Raw genomic sequence first — 16,597 nt, 5'->3', positions numbered from 1 at the left:
TTTTTTTTTGAAGGTGTGGGCTGTGTTATATTTCTCATGCTTTTAAGGAGGTTTAATAGCTCACTCTCAGTTGTGTTTCATTTTTCAAAATTAGATAATTTTTAGTTTGTTACCTGTTGAATAGAGACATAACAACCATTTGAAACAGTTTTATTATATAGCAACCAAGTTTCATTATTGTGTACATGTTTGTGAGATGTTATATCATTCATGATTTTTGCGTCTTACTCAATATCGTTTGCCTAAATGTTGAACGCAATGAGCAAGTAGATGCAATGTTTTAAAAACTATTTTGAACCGGCTGGTCGAATCGGTTGGACCGGGAACCGTAGAAGGGAGCGGTTCAACTAGCATCGGTTTTATGTTTATTTTTGAATCCGGAATGATTCGACCGGTTTTGTACAATAACCCGATTGAACCAATTAAATTAAACCGGTTAAATTATATAAAAACACATGGAAATGAATCATTTTGGATAAGAAACTTTGGTGTTTTTTATTCACATTTATTTGGATTTCATTGAATAAATACACATGGTAAATGTTATAAAATTTTCAAGACTTTTGTATTCATCTAAAGCTATATTTTGTTTTCATATTATAGTTTATTTTCTTTTTGATGTACATAGATTGATGTAAAACTATGATTATGTGTTTTTTAATTTATTTGGATTGATCTACAACTTTTATTTATGTTGATTTTTAATGTTTAAAGTTGTGGATGTCTATGTATATGTAGGAAAATAGGAAAAATAGTGAAAATTATAGAAACCGGTCGAACAGGTTAAACCAGAAACCAGTCACCATACCACCATATCGATTCAACTAAAAAACCGGTTTTTAAAACATTAAATAAATGAATCTTGTCATTCGGAGTTGAAGCGTTGTTGGGGTTTACAAAGGGAAGCGTTTTATTGGTGAAGCTTTGGCATACGGGTGTTCAAAAATGGATATCCGAAAATTTGGATATCCAAATTCCAGATAGTGGGTTTTGATTAGGGCTGTAAAAAATAACCAAAACCGAACAAAAAAAAACCGAATCGTTTGAAAAACCAACGGTTTGGTTTTTGCTATTTACAAAAACCGATTTTTTTGGTTCGATTTGGTTTTTTTAAATATAAAAACCGAATCAAACCGAACTATGAAATATATATGTTTTAGTTTACTCCGATGATGGATTTGATGATGATGTTTTTAATGAAAATGTTACTGTGATGTTCTTCAAAAAATTACGGCGATGTTTTATTTATTTTTTTATTTTTTTATCTTACATCCATTCGACCTCATGCATTAAAGTATTTATAATATCCAAACTATTTTTATATTATACTTAGAATAAAATATTTGTAAGCACATTATATGTATATAAATTGAAGGTATGTTGTGTAATACTTGTTTAAAATTGTTTATTTTTGTTGAGGTTATAAGTAAATTAACAAAGAAAGAAAGTATAAGAAAGGTATACAACCTACTAAGTTGTCTACTTACATATTAGTGAGTCATTCTAACATATGAAAGATGTTTCATCATAATCTAAAAGGTCTTTCGAATAGTTTGTAAACATGTAGGGGGAGTATTTGTTGATGCCCACCAAAAGTTGTATTTATGTTATTTGTTAACAGAAAAAACCGAAAATCGAAATAAAAAACTGAAAAACCAAAACAAAAAAAAAACTAATGGTTTGGTTTCTCTAAAGTAAAAAAACGAAACTATCGGTTCAGTTTCGGTTTTAGTCAAAAACTGAATCAAACCAAACGATGCTCACCCCCAATTTTGTTGTTTTAAATTTTAATTTGTACCCGAAATTTTGGATAAACATTTGGATGCCAAAATCAAATTTCTAAAATTTCAGATATGGATTCAGATACCAAGATACCAAAATCTAAAAATCAAATAATTGAAATTTGGAAAGTTGTATTTATAAGCTGCAATTATCAACTATTAACCAGTGTTGCAAAACTCAACTTACTTGAGTACTTGGCGAAGTACTCGGATTCGGACATGTCCTGTGGCACTTTATTAGGAATAGACCAAAAATACTCAGACTCAGTCAACCTAGGTCAGAATAGGTCAACTTCGGTGCTACTCGGATCTAACTCAGTCAAAATCGGTCTAGGGAGTACTCCTACATTAGACCGAGTACTCGTTACTCGTTAGTCGACCAACATGGAAACCACCAAGCGACTTTGCAATATTGGTGTTAACAAATTAAATCCATGAAAATATTAACTACTTAATAAATTTCAAACCATGACACCTTTTAGGATTAAATTTTTTTTAACAAAACTATTTCAAAACAACAATTTATGTATTGAATTGATATATATATATATATATATATATATATATATATATATATATAATACAAAATTTATGTTCAAATTTATATACACTTCAAACTTGATGTAACTGATGGGTTTTATAGAATACAAAATCATGTACAACGCGGAAAAACACTTAACAATTAAGCGGAGGTTGTGTTATAAGTACCCCCTTCACTCACATAAATAGTCACATCAGGGGGGTATACAAACACTATTACACTCACATGTAGGGGGGATGCACAACATTAGGGATGGGGGTATGTATAGAAATTGCCTTAAGAGGGTACATGCATCCTATAAAGAGTATACGTCATAACATTTTGAAGGCAACATACTATGAACAACAAAACTAGTATAAACCCTAATATAATCGAAATCATAGGATTAGGGTTACATACCTTTGATTTGTTGTAGTAAACAAATCACTTCAATCCACTTGTAGTGTAGGTCTTGGAAGCTTAGCACCAAAATGATGATACCTCTAATGGCTCACACCCAAACCCTAAAACTAGAATACAAGAGGAGAGAGGGGAAATGATATTTTCGGTCAGAGTATCCTTAAGGGAATGATATGAACGAAAATCATAACCCTTGGGGACATATTTATTGTGTGGATGAGACAAGGAAAACCCTAGATTTGAATAAAAAATCAGATTTATTCTATTCAAATATGGTATCCTTACCAGCTTTAGGAATATTCCAGAAACCCTGGAACACTCCCAAATTTCGTTCACCACTATATGGGTTTTAGAATTTTATTTTCTTGCTCAATTATGAACAATTAAAATTCAACCCTTGGACCTTTAATTAATTCCAATTAACCCCCAATTAATTTCAGATTAATTCTGATTAATAATTAATTAATTCTAATTGATTTCCTATTAATTAATTAATCATACAAATTAATGAATCAATCATTTAACAATTGATCTCATATTAATTTATTAATCACATAATAAACTAACAAATCAATTATTTATTTCCAATTAATATATTAATCATAATATATTAACAAATTATTTATTACAATTTATTGATCATATAATAAACTAATAAACATATCCTCACTCTCTAAATGTCATTCTTACAAAGGTCTAGTTATAAGGGCAACCGAAAAAGGACTTTGCTTCTAGCTACAAGAATATACCAATTTAGTTATTAACATAGACACCTGAATCCAACAGTCTCCTACTTGGATAAGTCTATAACTACAATTGCAAGTATAAACCTTGAACTAAACAACAAAGTGTGATTTCCAAAGCCACTACCGAACTCTGATTCATATCAAACATTGGTCTTAAGATAAGTGATCAACTATTCCTTCGTTCTACAAGATATCGTATGGACATGAGACATGGATTAGAATTAATCTCATAGTCCAAGATTCTTTTTCTCAATTTCCCGATTTATGACAACTGAATTAAGACTACTAATTGAAAGTATCAATTTAGTCCGGGCTCGGCCAATAACTTCAGATGTCGGCAACAAATTATCGAGGGGCCCAAAGATATCGCTTTTCATGTTAAGGCAAAAGGAACAAATTACTTTGACATATAGTCATACATTTTACTAACCAAATCAACCATGGGATTACTCTTTATAACACCTAGTTATGATATGTGTTTGGGTAAACCAATGCACAACTGATTCGTAAACTACAAACTATATATCTCCGCTTAAGAATAGTAGATATTATCGTCTTAGAATTACTCGTGATAAAATCCAAGTAATTTCTAAGTGTGGGTTTATCTAATACTTAAAATCTCTATTTTCAAAGTACTCATGAATATCGTAGCAATTCCAATTGCAATGTCTTAACCTCAATCGACAATCTAGAATCGATTCATGATAGTCTTAATTCACTACTTACTTCCAAAAGTATGAGCGACTGTGGAATTTTGAATAATATTAAAATTACTCAGGGAAGTAAACTTAAAAAGTGAAACACAATAATAAATCAATTAACTATGATTTCAAACTTATTGAATATAAGTAAATCTATATTATTTAATCACCATAACAATTACAAGTTTATTCATTGTATAATGTTTTGAGTAATCAACTAATCACTTGAATCAGATAACATCAGTCATGCCTATGTTATGAACATGCATATTATATATCTCTATGATCCTTCCTTTGTGAACAAAATATTCCAGTGATGCACATTTCACAATTCCAAATTCTTATCATTATCTATGATGTCATGGAGTTTCATCTTTACATGCACTGTCTTTCTGTGATGTCAAGGTTCTTAAGTCACCGAGCCTTCGACATTGCAGAATGTTCCACTGGAACTTGTTACTAGAAACAATTACATGGTTATGAAGTCTCAAATTCAAGATACACTCCTTGAACACATCTCTTGCATTAAAGGTTTCAATTCACATGTAGATTTTGAAAAGGTTTCCCATTATGAAAACATTTCCATATTCCATATGACCATCAATTCTGACCAAAAATCATCTCAATCCAAAACGGGTCACTATGGTCCTTCCAAATAATGTCATACTTCTAACTGTCCAGAAGCAACCAATCTTCGATAAAACCTCATAATGTTCTTGACAGTTGTTTAACAACCTTAGTCACAAAAATTCTAATCCTTTTCACACAATGCTCTAGGCGTTCGAAAAATTAGAATAAGTGAACATTATAGCATATGTAATCGATCCTATATCTGAAGCATATGGGACTTGAATTATTAGTTCTATACAAGGATTCTGTTCAATTTCATGCTATAATATCTCTATATATGGAATTTCCTATGTTGAAACATTTAGCATGATATTCATATATGTCTTTGACTAAGTTCTATTAAACCATATTGTAACATCCCAAAATCAAGACAAATTTTTCATTTTTAAAATCATTCCAAAATCCATAAATTACACAAAACATAGTTTTCAAAACCATAATCATGAATCAGAGTATCCCAAAATCATAAGTCAAATAAAATCCAGGATGATGTGCATAATTACGCCTTCGCCGTGCCCCTGCCCTCTGAAGTACCTGAAACCATAAAGTCAAACGGTAAGCCAATTCTTAGTGAGTTCCCCCAAAATACCATGCATAACAAAACAGCTAACAACATGCATATATGAGCCTTCAGCCTGACTGGACCGCCTCATAAGGCATGCAACCTATATGGGCCGCTCTACGGGCCTACGACCTGACTGGACCGCCTCGCAAGACCTACAGCCTGTCTGAACCTCCCTGGGTATCTTGGCCTTCAGCACAAAGCAGGAACGCCTCAATGCAACCACAATATGTCGACATATGAAACAGATAAACATAAACATATAACCAACAAGTACAAGTAATCATATAGATCTACCAATCTAACAATTCGCTACAGCAGAGCAACATCCTATGTACCAGGATACATAACACAACCTAGTGGGCCGACATTGGTACTTTTGACCCACGAGTACAATGAGGAAAACTCACCTCAATGTCTGAAAGATAGTTGAATTGAATGTTGCTCAAAATACCGGCTCTACAGTTCACCTATACAACAAACAAGACCAGGCCTCAATGTACAACTCAAAACACTCTAATTGACCTAAAGTCAAACTTGGTCAATGGTCAAATTCAAAATCCCACTCAAAAGTCATTTAGCCAGTCGTCACATCGTGACCATCTAATGGTCACGTCGTGATCTAATAAGACAAAATAGTATGGTTTATCCATTCTCATGTCGTGAGCCACCATTGCTCACGTCGTGAGAAGCGTTCTAAACAACTTTATACAATAAACACTTAATCCTTTTAGACTAGCAACCAACACTTCCAGAATGTATTATCTACTCCTAACATCATAAAAATCACGGCTTTTGGACATGCATGTCCCAAACACAAACTAGGGCATAAAATGAAGAAATGACATTAGAAGCTCATGCAAGAGTCTCAAAACCCATCCATACTTCAGATCCAACATCTATTTCATCAAAGGGACACTAGAGATCTATAAAGTTGGCAACTTTATGGATTCCAAACACTCTTATCATATTATACATGAAAGATAAGGCATAAATCCCTAGATCTAAGCTTATTAACTCATAAAGTATTAAACCTGGAAACTCACAATGGTCCAGAAGGTGTGAAGATGAATGGTGGTGAGGCTTGAGTGCTGAGATGGAGTACTACATGTTCTTCCTCTTCTTCTTCTTTGCTAGAAAACACCAAAAATGAGCTGAAATCAACTACGGTGTGCTAGGGTTTCAAGGAGGAGTGCTAGGAGGTTAGGGCCGACCCAATAGGGGGGGGGGAGTTGGCGATCGCCCCGGGCCTCACCAAATCTTGCGGCCCCTTAAATTCTGGTTAGTATATATACTTATAGCTGATATAAACTATAATATGCAACACATAAACAAAAGTAAGTTTGGTTCAGATGGTTAAGGCGACATAGTTGAGTTTTGTGAGATCTCGTGTTCGATCCTTTTCCTTATCGAGGCCCTATTTTTATGTTTTTTTTTGCTTCTTTAGAGACGATGTGGACACCTTGGATTCAGTTTTCAAATGTTGATGTGGGCACCTTTACGAGAGACGTTTGAGTTTTCAAATGTCTCTGCGTAATACACAAAAATAATTTAATTAATTAAAGTTTTTAATTAATTTACCAAAATAATTTCTAATTAATTTATTAATTCCTTAATAAATTAACAAATTATTTTCTCCATTTCCTTAATGATATTTGTGTCATGAGGCCAACCCAAAAGGACCTTGTTATTATTTAGAAATATTACCAACTAGTTAATGTCCTTAGACACCATTTCCAACAGAGGTGTCTTACTCTGTATCATAGTCAACATACACAAGCCACGTTAGATGGGGGTTACAGTAAGAAGGCAAAAACCGGACGAATGTTAAAAATGAAAATGCTTCTCAAGTTTTGAGTTTTTTCACACAAAAATCGATGTTGGGGTAAAACCATCAAAAAGTTACAAACTTAAGGGCATTTGTAATATTTTCCCCAAAAAAAATATATAATTAACTTCATAAATCCTATTTGTGCACAAACAAAAAGTTAGGGCGTGTTTTGTTCTCATAATTCGAAGAAATCGGAATGCAAATTCCATTAAAATTTATGTTTGGTTGACAAAATTAAAGGAATTGAAATTCTTTAAATTCCATTAAGTTTGAAGGAATTGATCATTCTTTGGCTTAAGATAAACATATTATATTATATTGCTTACGTTTTATTAAAAAGACAAAATGTCCTCCAACCCACTCTTTATTTTAGTAATGATTCATCAAATCAAAACCAATTATAATCATCTATCCACCACCCATCCACCGACCTATCCACCCTTACCCCTCACACACCCCATCCTCACCCCACACCAACACGCCTATCCCTGCCCCCACCCTCATCCTCACAACTATATCCACACCCAAACACACATACACCCACCCTATTCCACCCCTAACACCTATATCCACACCCACACCACCTCTACACCTACCCTACACTATACTACACATACACCTACGCACACCCTTACCCCACCTACCCCTAATCACCGCACCCTTACCCCACCCATACCCATACCCACATCCAAACCCATACATATGGTTACAAGACAATGCCCGCCCCATTTCAACCCCACATCCACCCTACCCCACCCCACCTGTACTCCTACACACACCCTCACTCTTATACCCCACCCCCACACATCCATATGCATTCACATATGCTTATGCCTACACCCACACAACCACACACATGTGCATACATATGGTTTTTTTTCTTCTTTGACTCTTTAAATCCGCACCTATCTCCTAACTAAGTGGCGCTACACTCATCCCTAAATCAAGATATCTATTAGTGGTTTTTATGAAGTGTATATATATATATATATATATATATATATATATATATATTTGTGTTGTAAGGCTATCTTTTTCTTTTACATATTATGTGCATATTCAATTAAAATATAGGTTTTATCAGGTAGGAGTTAAATTAATAAAAAAATTTAATTAAGTGAAAGTTTTATCAATTTTTTTAAAATAATAATAACTTACACGAAATTAATAAAAAAAAGTATTATGGTCATATTACATAATTTACATTCAATTATTTTTGTTGACAAATGTGCAAATAAAAAAGAAAATAGATTTCATTCCATGTTAACCAAACAATAACTAACTCTATTTTATTCATATTTCAATACCTTTGATATATTCCATTCATTTTAAAAACATTATACTAACCAAACAGCCCATTAAATTATCAATCCATTTCTCAAGGGCATCTTTGATTCATATATACCCCAATAATTTGGAAGAACCAAATTGATCCCTTTGAAACACATATTATAGCATGGAGAACTAGACTTATCAGGCTCCTCGTCCGCTTAAATCTCTAGCTTATCTGTAACACCGTAAATTTTCAACCCAAAATTTTCATTTTTAATACTCATAAAACATATATCTCATCATTAATTCTCAAAATCAATCAACAAGTTTTCAAAACAATTATTCAAATCCAGGATCCACAAACATAGCTCCATAACAAGGGTGTGTGTACAATCACGCCGGTGCCTTCCCGCGATCCTCTGAGGTACCTGAAACACATATCACATAACACGGTAAGCATGAATGCTTAGTGAGTTCCCCAAAATACCACGCACATATAATTAGCCACTCGAGGCTATAACCCTACGAGACCTTCCGGTCAATGTGCCTCAGTGGGACCCTTCTGTCCCACACATCTGGTAGACCTTCCGGCCCTACCCATGACGACCTTCCGGTCCTAGCTCGGTTGACCTTCCGGTCCCAACCATGTTGACCTTCCGGTCCAAACCATGCAAACATATACATATCACATATATCACATAACACTTATAAACGCATAAGACCTTCCGGTCACACATAACTACCACTCTAGGTAAGGTATAGTGAGAAGACTCACCTCGTAAGATAGCTAGTAAAAGTCTCGTGCCCGAAATCCTCGGCCTAGCCTCCGCCTATTACAAATTAATATTTCTAATTAATATTCTACTCTTATCTCTGAAAAGTGGGTAGAAGACCATTCTACCCTTCCCTGACCTCTTTCACTCATTTTGACCAAACCCTAAAGTCAACAGAAGTCAACTCCAGTCAATGGTCCAACTTTGACCAGACTCATCGAGTGCACCCGGGAGACTCGTCGAGTCCAGACGATTCATGGCAACCCCAGCAAGCTCCAACTCGACGAGCTAACCCCTAACTCGATGGGTCACCATCTTACTCAGTTCGTCGGGACAAAACCCTGGACTACTCGCCGAGTCAGCGGCTCGACTCGGCGAGTCTATTAAGACTCTTTTGCATTCAGTCGATTTAGTGCAAGATACTTTCCCAAACTTCAGATCTATGCACTAAAGGCTCATTAATCACGTAAAGGTTCGACCTTTATGACCATGCATCGCTCATCTAGCTCTATTTGGCAAAATAACCCTCATAATGGTGTCTTAAGCTCAATATTCTTATATGACTGCATAAAGCTGGGTTCTTGGGACTCTCTGGACCTCTCAAGGTCCATATCTGATGTCTAAGCCTCAAAGGGACTTCACATACCTCATAACTCAACTTAAAAGAGGGTAAAGAAACCCTAAATTCATGAGATCTACTAATCAAACGAAAACGGGTATGAACTCATACCTTTACAGCAGCCTTGAATGAAATAGTGAAGGATCTGAGCCCCTTCTAGACAGCTAAGCTTGAACCCTCTCCTTCTTCCTTGCAAGAATGCACCAAAATGAAGAAATTAGCTCCCACTCTCTCTCTAAGCTCTCTGGATCGATTATGGTCTCTCAAGGGAAAGTGTGGCCGCAAATGAAGGCCATAAGAGCCTTTAAATAGGCCACAAACCCGAACAATTAGGGTTTTCCTCAGCAGCGCTGACTCGGCGAGTCAGATACCCAACTCGTCGAGTCCATTCATTAAACACGTCACCAAGTCGCGATCCCAATCGACTAGTTGAGGCACCAACTCGTCGAGTCCACCCAAACTTCTTAAAATAAATGCTTAAATTAACATACCTGGAAACCGGATGTTACATTATCGGCCTTAACATTGTTTCCTCATTTTTCCCTCTTTTTATTAACAAGCCCAAAACCGAGGGACGTACCTTTATTGAGAGTTCTATGATAAAAGAGGTGAGAGAGTTTCTCAACCAAGTCAGAGTGATATCCCAAAGACTGTAGATTTGATCCAATAACTCTTTGAAGATGATGATGGCACAATAGTTGCTCAGAAAGTTCAATCGGTATAATGGTTGCTCTTTTTGCCTTTGTTTGGGTTATTTGGTGTTGCTCAAATCAATATATAACAAAGACGGGGAAAATCAAAGATCTAGCTAGTGAAATTAAACTTCTTTCTTACAATTGGATGAATATTAGAGCTAGGAAAGGTTCATCATTAAGTAGTTTAAAATGTATAATACCCCTAAGACTGAATGTTTAAATGTATTGTAACTCTAATTATTCGCTCACTTTTTTTTTAATAAAAAATTCTTGTTATTCGAAAACAATCCTAAAGAATTAAAGTGCATGATTCCTAGTATGTTTGGTTGGCTAATAAACGAAAAGTAAATTAAGTCAAATCTATTAAAAACCTAATATAATGGAGTTTACTAATTTTTACTCTTTAGACAGGGCTAAAGAATATGAACTTCAATACTAATCATTTAGTCTTGACGGAGTGGGTTGCTACGAGTCACCAGGCTTGTTGGACACCATCCCTGGCAAGCTCCAGGGAGCTTGCAAGCCCACCCTCGCCACCGGTGTAGAGAGGGGGGGCGGGGAAGATAGGGATGAGTAAATATCTTGGATTGGTGGTTGGCTCTTTTATTAGACATTAAACCTCCTTTGACTAAATTTTTTTTTTTTTAAAATCAATCTTTTTCAATAAAAAATAGTCGTTTTTTACTAAAAAATTTCGAAATTTCAAATTTTATTCCAACCACTATAAATAAACACTAACCTCAACATTTCACCACACACAATACCATTCTCTCTCTCAAAAAACTTCTTAATTCTCCAAACACAATGTCTTCGCCTAGCCAAAAGAAAACCCCAAGAAGAAACAAATAAATCTTCAAACCGTCCATCACCGACTTGTTATCGACGTTCACTCGATCAACCAATTCATTTACCTGGTAGTTATTATTACCCTATTATTGTTGTGTAATTGTAGCCACTCCATCTATATTCTTCTCAATTCCAATCTCAACCTAAGCTATTTTACCCAAACCAACCCCAAACTAATTTCCAATCCCAACCCATACCCGGTCCAAATATCGAACTTGATCTATTTGAGTCGGTTCTAGAAACCCAATTCTTTTCTCAACCCCAACCCCAAACTAATTTCCAATCCAAACCACGTCGCCTAGTCGATGATTCTACCGATTCTTCTGATGAAGGACCCGTTCAAGAGCCCAAAGTGGACCCAAAGGAAAAAGTAAATAGAAGGCAAAATGCCAAGGATGGACAGATAAAGAAGAGAATACATTGGTGCAAGCATGGCTACATGTATCGGAGGACCGATAATGGGGGACGCCCAAAATGCAACAACCTTTAAATTTAGAATGTGGAAAGGTTTTTGTGCCCAAATGAATAAGAAGTACCGTTGTACTAGTCAAGTATACTCGAAATGAAGGACCACCAACAAAAGTTTAATGAGTTCAATGACATCTACATGAATGTGACCCGCAACTCGCAAAGCGATGCAAATGAGGTGGATATCATAGCACAATGTCGTCAAATTTATAAGGAAAAAGTCGGTAAAGCTTTTGCAAATGAGGTGTTTTGGGGAGTTGTGTGAAGAGCAAACCAAAATGGCTTGCTCTAAAAAGTGTTGATGATTTTGCGGGCACGTCCAAAAGAAGCAGAACTTCTGAGTCAACCCATAGTCAATATTCTGATGCGTATATCGGGATTGACCTCAACAATGAAGATCCATATGAAGTTCCAATTCGTCCTATAGGATGAGATAAAGCAAAAAATAAAGCTAAAAGGTGGTCAAATTTCATCGAGTGAAGTGGATGAGATTATGAATGACATCTAAGGGTTTGACAGTAAGTTTGAAAGTTTTTTGGAAGTGGGAAGGGAAAGAGAAAGAACCAGGTGCCAAAGCTTTTTTTAAAAGTAGATTGAAGTTGTACGAAGTGGATAGTCGGATTTTCGCAAATACAAAGGCGGAGATTGCAAAACAATATAATTGAGATAAGTAGTAGGATTTATGTCTTAAATCTAATTTTAAATTATGTTTTAAGTCGTGTTTTAGGTATTAAGTAATGTTTATAGATATTAAGTCAAGATTTTAGGTATTAAATCATGTTTTAATTTATTAAATCATATCTTATGTTTTAATTTATTGTAACATTTTTTATTCAATATTAAGTGTCTGTGTTTTAAAAAAATATAATTTATTTAATATGAAATGCTTTTGTATTAAAAAATATAGTTTATTTAAGTTTGAAAAAAATCAAAGAGTGATAGGGTGCTACCACTCCGTATAAGAAAACAATGTTAACGAGTTGACACAAAAAAAATGACATTGACAACATTAAGTATATAAAATCTCTTTATTATTCATTTTAAATTTCAGATTTTTATATTTCCTAGTATAATTACATTAAATTAAATAATATTAGATAAAAAATAAAATAAAATTAATAGAGATTATAAGGTCACGTATTTATTTAAAACAACCATTATAATTTTATATAACTAAAAAAAGTATTTTTTAATTAATAATTTATTTAAAATAACTGATTAATAATTTTAAATTTTTACTATAAATATATATTATAACCTTTTGTTTTCACCCTATCTTTTATCCAATTTTTAGGGTATTATCCTTAGGCGTAAACACCTTTTATCCGATAACCATCACGTATGCTACGTCTCTCCTAGTTTTTGCTCTTATCAATCTAGTGATCTACTCTCATCCATTGTTCCCATCGATCTGCCATCCTCAAATCTGTTCAGAAACATCGGTTCTCATCGAGGTACTCTGTCAATCTGGTAAAATAATATTTGTAAGTATGACAACTGGCTACACTTACTTCTATTTGCATATGCCGACCTGTTGAAAGACGCGCTAACAAACCAAATTTCAGAACAAGTTATCAAGACGTCTAGAAATTAAAGTCAAAAGTTTTAAGTTATTATTTATTTTAGGGCACAGTTAATCTCTCTACATGGTCTTGTGATCTGCTTTTATATATATAAAAAAAACAATAAATTTATTCAGTTGGTTTGACGCTTTCTAGGTGTTCGTTAAAATGCCTGAACTAAATAAAAATATAGAAACACAGAAACCACACTAGCCATGTTTTGCAATTGATATTATATTGTGAGGCTGTGAGCTATTAACGGTGATGGTAGGAGTGACATCATGAGATTTGATCTAGTTATTAGTGCATACACACAACCTATATATACTAACTAATCTTTCTGACTTATAACAATTTTTTATGTGGTTGTTATAGCATGTTGCTGACAGTAAGCTTATAGCTTTACTAAACGTCTAACTTTATATTTTTTGTATAATTTTATAGTGTGTTCATTAAACATGTCTATATAATGTTAAAATAAAATACTACAATTATTTTATGCAAAGAAAACATATAACATAGTAGAATATTAAGTTATAGGGAAGATTCAACCATTAAACACAAAAACCGATTAAAAAATGGTTAAGTTGGGTTTATAGTATGGTATTTTGGTGCGTTCTTGAAAGAATGCTGCTGTGAAGGGTGGTTATAGGGGATGGGGTTTATTTATTATTAAAAGGATGTTTGCTGTGACTGTATTATATGGAGATGTTGCCAAGATGCTTACAAATCATATTATTACTTGCCCCTTCTATGATAATTTGAAAATTAACTGCATGAAATGAATATCCTTAATTTACTCTCAGCCTTTCACTTTCTGTATACACATTTCCTCTCTTCCACAGCTTCAGCTTCCCTATGGCGACCACAGGTGATGGAAGGGCTCCCTACAAAAGCAGCGGTGCTGGGAAAAAACTCTGTAAGAGGCCTTTCGAGCCAGGTTTTGCACTTTTGCTCTCACTTAGATCATTTTTTGGTTAATTCTTGCCCATTTGAGCTTACTTAATTAAGGCTTATTTGGTTGTATTCAGATATTTTTATGGCTATCATAACTTGTGTGGCTTTGCATTAGCTTTTTCTTTGTTTCATTGGATGATTGTTGCATTCTTTGTCAGTTGATTAGCTGTAGAAAGGCACTCATTTTGCCACATCATAATGGAAGTTGGTTTTAGTTTTGTCTTGGTTGATATCGGAGTTCTACACTTTTGAATAGCTCAGGTGTTGATTGGTCATTAAATTATGTGTATCTCTTATTATTTAGTAGGTCTTATCTTATCTTTAGAAGTTTTTATTTTCTAACTGGTTGAATACTATTGCTTCATGTTTCTACTAGTGCTTAAAGTTTTCTTCAATATGGCTGCAGAAAGCCACTTTCATATAAGTAACCAGTCAATTTAGGGTTACTGATAGTTTTTACTCATTTAATTTTTACCATGAAAAATTTGGCTGCAGAAAGCTATCGTTCATGTCCTAATTTGGATTTTTAAAATTTGGAGTTGTGCTAATCATTTGTTTGGATAGTATGTATTGTTTCCTGATGAGATAATTTGATATTAGAGTAAAGATAAGTAGGATGGTATATGACGCTTTTATGAGGTGATAGCTGAAACATAATCATAGTTGTTATTGGTCGAACCATCACATAGACTACACTAACTATTACATCTTTTCGTGGATCATTGTCTTCATACTAGGTTATGAACTTAAGTATCCAATTGTCTTTCATAGATCTGCATCTTTAAAGCATTATTTTTCTTATAATAAGTGATAAGCGGCAATGTGTCAATCTAATTATAAATGTTTGTATTTGTCTGTATGGAACTTAAGATATTTATGATAAATAGCTTTTGTATTACTTCATTTGAATCTCAGCTTATGATGTACATGTTTCTTACAAAATCTCTTATGTGACCAGAGATTGATGAAGAACCCCAGAATATTTCTCAGGAGGCAGGACAAAATGTAAGTTGTTGATTACAAACATAGGTGATTAGGGTGTGTGCTTCCTGTGTTGTCTTGAATCATTTTGTTTGTGTGCTTCAGATATTAGAATGTATTGTGGTATATATAATGATGTCAATAATTATGGTAATAGCATTTTTAAATTTTGCTTTATTCTTGGGCGTAGTATTTCTCTTCTCTACGTGATCAATAATAATATCCGGACATTATAAAAAATAAGGTCTTTAATTTCTTCGAAGACAAGTTCAAAGAAAGGTTACCGGCAGACCGCGCTTCACTAGCTCTAAGTTTCGTACCTTAGAGGATCATGACATATTTATTTATTGGAAGCACAGTTCACTAAGGAGGAGATCAAAGAAGCTATGTGGGGTTGTGGTGATGACAAATGTTCAGATCCCGATGGGTTCTCCTTCAAGTTCATCAAGACTTTTTGGGACATTCTTGAGGGGGATGTTGTAGAAGCGGTGAAGTACTTCGAGGATCACAAGGTCCTAAACCCCGGGAGCAACACCTCCTTCATATCTCTTGTCCCTAAATCTAGTGATCCTCTAAACCTCACAGAGTATAGACCCATAAATCTCATTGGATGCATCACAAAAATTATATCCAAGACGCTTGCCGGTAGACTTAAATAAGTAATTGGTTCTGTTGTGAGTATTGTGAGTAGTGAACAATCGACTTAAGTTAGCGATAGATACATTTTGGACGGTCTGGTTGTTAATGAAATTATCTCTTGGGTGAAAAAAAGAAAGAAAAAAACTCTTATTCTCAAGGTTGATTTCGATAAAGCATTCGCCTCGATCATTTGGAGTTACTTGGATGACATCATGACCCAAATGGGTTTCGGGGTCTCGGTTCTTGTTAACGGATCCCCTACCAAGGAGTTTTGCATGGAAAAAGGTGTGAGGCAAGGAAAACCTCTCTCCCCTTGTCTCTACTTCATTTTTGTTGAGGGTGTCAAAGTGGCTTTAGATGAGGCTAGCGACAATGGCATTTTCGAGGGGATTGTTATGTCTAATTTCAGACCTACCATACCCCTTTTTCAATATGCCGATGACGCGATCTTCTTGGGAAAATAGTCTACAGACAATGCTAAAAACCTAAAAAGAATCTTCACTTGTTTCCATCTTGCTTCTTTCCATCTTGCTTCTGGTCTTAAAATTAACTTGCATAAAGCAGGTTAATGGGAATTAGAGTCCCCTATAGAGA

The 16,597-nt window shown here is 34.5% G+C and overlaps 1 long non-coding RNA gene across 2 annotated transcripts; it reads left to right on the top strand.

Moving 5' to 3' along the window:
* The first annotated feature begins 13,172 nt into the window (after positions 1 to 13,172).
* LOC145112370 (uncharacterized) lies at positions 13,173 to 15,518 on the top strand. 2 transcript variants are annotated; one of them, XR_013710517.1, is made up of 3 exons: positions 13,173 to 13,318; positions 14,272 to 14,366; positions 15,342 to 15,518. It is a non-coding gene; the product is annotated as an uncharacterized LOC145112370 (long non-coding RNA). The 2 variants fall into 2 exon arrangements; XR_013710518.1 differs by having other exon boundaries at positions 13,173 to 13,348.
* The last annotated feature ends 1,079 nt before the right edge of the window (positions 15,519 to 16,597 follow it).

The sequence above is a fragment of the Lactuca virosa genome, chromosome 5 (genome assembly GCF_052849685.1).
Source record: "Lactuca virosa cultivar CGN04683 chromosome 5, Lactuca_virosa_CGN04683_v6, whole genome shotgun sequence".
Lineage (NCBI taxonomy): Eukaryota > Viridiplantae > Streptophyta > Magnoliopsida > Asterales > Asteraceae > Lactuca > Lactuca virosa.
The sequence above is the reverse complement of the archived record's forward strand: the minus strand, read 5'-3'. Positions and strand labels throughout refer to the sequence as shown.